Raw genomic sequence first — 5,684 nt, forward strand, 5'->3', positions numbered from 1 at the left:
GATCTTGGAGAAAAGCAAAATCAGGACTTGAGAGGGACTCTCCGGAGGCATGAAAGCCCCACTGGCCTCAATGTCCCTCCCTCTTCTAAACAAATACATCTTGAAAAAGAGGAAGGATTAAAGAGACCAAATGCTTGGATGGTGTGTAAAAGAGAACACATGAATCTGCTTTACCCACAGTGATGATGGATCCCCATCAAAGAGCTTTTCCTTCCGAGGATCAGAAGTCATCTGACACAGTGGATGCAGATCAGACTCTTTAAGACAAATGCTACTTGCAAGCAGAGTGAAAGAGATGATAAGATTTAAGAATCAAACCTGTTAGATTCTGCACCTGATTCTGTCAAAGAGTGGACTGACACTGGGAACACGTCATTTAATTTTCTGATTCATCATCTAGACCTTTGCATGTGCGTGGCCATCATTTCCCTGTAGGGATGGATGGCTGAAAAATCAAAATCTACCACGATCCTCTGATGAGAGGTGTTAACCTAATTATTACTACAGCAATTACATAACCAAGCTATTAAAGTGACATGTAGGTTGAAAATACATTAAGGTTTTGAGCACAGGAAATTTATTTTTTTCCCTATAATATGGTTCAAATCTCTAACTATTTTTAGCTTATGACAGAGGTTTTTGAAAATCCCAAATGACTTTTTCTTTAAATTTGCTTTTGATGCTCATTCCCATAAAGTCCATTAGGGGAAAAAAATTCTTTTTTTCTTTCTCTTAAAAGAACTACCCAAAATCTTCATGGAAAAGTGGTGTAGCAATCTACCCAAGCTAAGTGGAAATGTGTTATCTTATCTTATCACTATGGCTGAGTGTAAGCCTTTATGTTGCCCAATCTCTTAGTCTCTCATACTCTCTGGTGGCAGCTAACAGCTACATTTGTACTATTTCATAGGAATATGGCAACGTGAGAGAGGAGGAGAGATGTGAATGACTTTGAGGTCTGAGGAAGAAAGGTGATGAAATTAAGGATTTTATTTGGCTCTGTTTTAATAACAAAGACGAATCCGGGGTGTTCTAAGGATAACTTCCCTTTCCTGCTCTCTTTTCCATCCTTCAAGACCCCCTCCCCTCATTATACACCACTCGATACCTTCTTACCCACTGTTCCCTCTCTGTTTCATGACTGTCTTGAGCTTCTTAACGAGAAAAGATCGTGTCACATAGTATATCTGCTGCTTGGTTGGTTCTGATTACAATATGATACATTTTGGCCCCTTATGCAGATTAGAAGTCACATTTCAATTTCATCATGCTTCAGATTTCTCTATTATTCCCTCCAACATGTGTTCCCATTATACAGATTAAAGCCTGAGAAAAGTGAGCCATGGGTGCTTTAATTCAAAGACCTCGTGAGCTATAAGGGGAACCAGTGAGCATACGCAGGGGAGCCGTAAAAACTCAGAAGCAAAAACGACTGTGATTTTCCCTTTCTTACTGTACAGCTTACTCCGTACAAAACTAGAAGGCAGGCACAAATCAGTGCACCGCAGAAATGTGGCACTGGAGGAAAATACAACTTTCAAATGTCAAATATCCAATATTTGTACTCTTAAGTTGGCCAGGGAAGGAGTTGGCCTGAGTCGTGACTTAGAATCCCTTCCACCATGAGCTGTGTGTCCAGTTTCCCTCTTTTGGTCTGTTTTTCTCATCTTTGAAACGGGAATAACATAACTACCACTAACTCTAGGGTATCTGTGAGGATTAAATTATACAAGATGAAAAGAGATCACCTAGTGCCCGGTAGAGAGTAGACTGTCAATAAATTTTGGATTTATTCCTTACTTTAATCATAATACTCCCACTCCCTGATCTTTGTTTAAATCTGGAACTGGCAGATGGGAAGGAAAAGAGGAAGCCAGTCCTAATCCTATTGTTCTTGTAGCATTAAAGTTTTCACTGATTCTAAGGCCAGCAGCCTAACCCACAGGGGAGAGGAAGGGTACGGTTTATGCAAGGCAGGCACTGAGCATCCTGGGGCTGCGGGTGAGGGCTCCATCCCTTTTGATCAAGTCAGTTTCCAAAGCGAAAGTCAAAATGAACCCTAACTGCCACCACCAGGAACTCACGCCACCCATCACCAACTCAGTGCATTTTCATTCACAGAGACGCTTCCTAAATCATTTCTGAATGAACGCGGAAGCCATCTCACAGAACCCAAAAGACAGCTGGGGTCCCAAACCAAGATGTTCAAAAAGCAAGGCATGACAAAGATGACAACACCACAGGAGGACCTGCAGCCCCTGAATCACTGAGATGGGCAGCTTTACAGGAGCCATGACAAGAGTCTGATTCATTCCTGCACCAGGTACCACAGTGCCCCTTCGCGCCAGTTCACACACCAGCTGGAAGCCAGCAATGCCATCCTTAAGTTTCAACACAGAATTTTTACCGATTGCAGCTGCAACCTTTCTCAACCCAGGGATCCAAAAAGCCATGGATACTGAAGGTGTATCAACCTGGTAACTTCAAACCTCACGCTCTTCTTGTCCATGACAACAAAGTTTGTTGAACTGAATGATTATACAGGAAAATTCTGGGTTTTGTTTTTCTCCTAGGGCACACTGGCACGTCCTGCTTCCTGAGCTGCAGTGATTCATCTCAACCCTAGGCAGCCAATCACGGGCGGGTCAACGTGGAAAGAGGTGAGGGAACAGCTGAGCTGCCCTGGGAACACATGTCACCCTCCCCCCACAGATGCCATTCCCCGTTAACTGTGACGGTCTTGACATAAAAGAGAATGTGCTGGGATCTGTCACAGTCAGAAGAAAGCTATGGATCAGATAAACATACCTGCACGGAACAACCCCTAACGATATCGCATGAAGCAGAAGGCTGCGTCTGGGAACAAAGGGCACCTCATCCCAGATCAGGGTTAACCGGCACATTTCTGAGTTGAGTAGAGGTTTCTCTCTCTCTCTCTCTCTTACATGTACATCTCGCTTCCATCTCAGTCCGACCTCTGGAGATGGATACCATGGGATCGGAAAGGTGCTTCAGCTCTAGGACACTTCATTTCAATTCTTAATGGGCTACAACACTGAAACCTCACATAAAGCTTTCCTTCCTCTGACACCCTCTTCCCCGTGTCAGTTAAGTGAAATGCCACGGATCTTAATCTTCTCCCAAAACCACTGCCTCTTCTTTCCTACATAATGAAAGTCACTGCGAGTTCAGAAAAATTCCCAATAATAATAACCAAGTAATAACCAGTCATAACCAAGAGAGAAGCGATAGTAGTTTGATGAAAGGAGAACCCACCCCCTCACCCCCCCTCACCTCCCCCCATCCCCGCCAACAAATTCCCCAGGAATTACTGAATGTAGAAAGAAATTCAAGGAAGGCTAATCAAGATGATCTAAGGCTTTACTGCAACTGGGTGAAATGTACTTGTTACCGCTGGAGGAAGGGCAGATAAATGCTGTGGAGCCACAGGAGATGCTCCTTAACAAACTGCATTCTGTTAATGACTTTTACTGAAATCTCTACACCAGAAACTAAGTTGGATATTTCTAGTTTCCTCACTGCCACGATTATACCAAATCAAGCTATGTTTTTCATCGACAGATTCTGACCCCTTAAATACAGAACGATCATTCCCACCTAACACTCTTGCTTTTGTATATTACCTTCTTTTCATCAACCTAGGTGTTTCCAGGGCTGCGAGCAATGAAATTTCCATCAGCCACATTTTCACCTAATTAACCTCCCTGATTACAATAATTAGTATTGATTCACTCTTGGAATGACTTCCTGGGTGTCCCAGCACAGTCTGCACTTGCTCTGAAGTTCTAGATATGAATATTAATCAAACGCCTTTCTTTGTTTTTCAGCCCCAAAGGGATATTTTGCAACTGTACACACTCATATTTTGAAAAAGAAAAACTGTGAGGTTTCATTTTCACAAATAAAGGACTATTGATATGTCGAGGTTACAGCCTGTGGTCTCAGCCTGTGGTCTGCTGAACACAGCTATGTATTCCTGAGTCTCCCGTGTGAAGGGACTCCTCGGGGTGCAACGGCAACTCTACTGAAAGAAGCCATTTTCCCAGTTTGACTCTTTTGCTATTCCTTTTCTGCAAGTCTGGGCTTAGAATTAAAATTCACTTTGACATTTGTTTAGGTCACCCTGGAAGGGAATCATCCCACATAGAGGCTGATGGCAGGATACAGATTACATATCTTGTTACTGTTGTGGAAATAGATGTAGACAAGTTTGCCAACTTCGGCCATCTCCTACTTCCCCATCAGGCTAAAGGAAAAGATAGCAGCGTGTCAGACACTTGAACGGGGGTCTTGGAATTCTGGAAGCTGGTAATGGGTTAAAGCACAAGTGGGAAGGGAGTTCCCTTGTTCTTGGACCTAATATGATCACCCAGGAATTAAAGTGAATAGATCACAGGTAAATGATTATAATTTAGTCAAAAATTTAACGTGTAGGTTTCCAAGATATTTCTTTATTTCAGCGTGCTTCTGACAGGCAGCTGGGGAACACAGGACACTGCTTTTTTTTCCCAAACCACAAAAAATTGCTTTGTGACCTTTGTTTTGGAATAAAAATTTCCCATGAATGCAGAATCTAGGTGTGCTGGTAACAGTGGGCCAGTTTCAGATATAAAGCTTCACCAATTACCTTCTATGAGCTCATCCTAAAAGCAATTACTGGCATACCCAATGGAATGAGCAGTTCAGATCTCTTTGGAAGCAGGAGAACATAATCATAAAATCCACTTTACTCACAATGGATGACTTTAAAAATATTATTATCCTACAGATATGTTTTGGGTCCAGCCAGACTCTGAAAATATTGTCAATAGAAAATCTATGTTCCAGAAGGCAAATTACTGAGCTTTTGCAACATTAATTTTCATAATTCTGAATTAAATATAACATTTCAACTTAAGTTTAAAAAATTGAAATGCATGTCCAAACTCTAAAAAGTAGTTAATGTTTCATAACTGTTTTTATAAGGAATACATTTTGTTCCTTGTTTACTGAGAACATCACTAATTTGAACACGATATAATCCAAGAAGAAATATTTGTAACTAAATACATCTATTTTTTAAAATTTACCCTTTAAAATGATTTCCCTTCTGTTTTTAAAAATTAGGTCCTTAATCTCTATAAATTTACTAATATTTTTCAATGTACTGCTCTGGCACAAACAGCTAATTAAAGCAAAACACTGAAATGTTAGAAAAGGTATATTCTTTATGGAAACGAACCTTAGTGACACGATTTTCATGTAGATCAATTACCATTTAATATTCTAGGATCAGTTCTCTTATATCTAATGTGAGAATAAAAATGTTTTTAATATTTGAGAAGTTTGCAACAGATTTTTCCATTTTCTCTTCTTGAAGTCTCACTGTTTTCACATGAGAAACCAATGCTTATGTTATAAAAGGAAAGATTCTTGAAGATGTGAGAAATGTTTACCTTGCATAGAAATGCATTTTATGAGCACATAATCATATATCAAAAACTGATACATTCCATAGATACCTTTAACTTAACAATTTAACAGGCTAGATAATGACAGTTTGTGACCGAAATTAGAAGGGCGGCAGTTCTCACTTGTCCTTGAATTTCTAAACTGTTTATCTACCTAGGGGCCAAAAGAGGAGGCAGACACTAGAAATTATAATTTACTTAAACATTAGAAAT

The sequence above is a fragment of the Neophocaena asiaeorientalis genome, unplaced genomic scaffold, assembly GCF_003031525.2.
Source record: "Neophocaena asiaeorientalis asiaeorientalis breed wild unplaced genomic scaffold, Neophocaena_asiaeorientalis_V1.1 scaffold120, whole genome shotgun sequence".
NCBI lineage: Eukaryota > Metazoa > Chordata > Mammalia > Artiodactyla > Phocoenidae > Neophocaena > Neophocaena asiaeorientalis.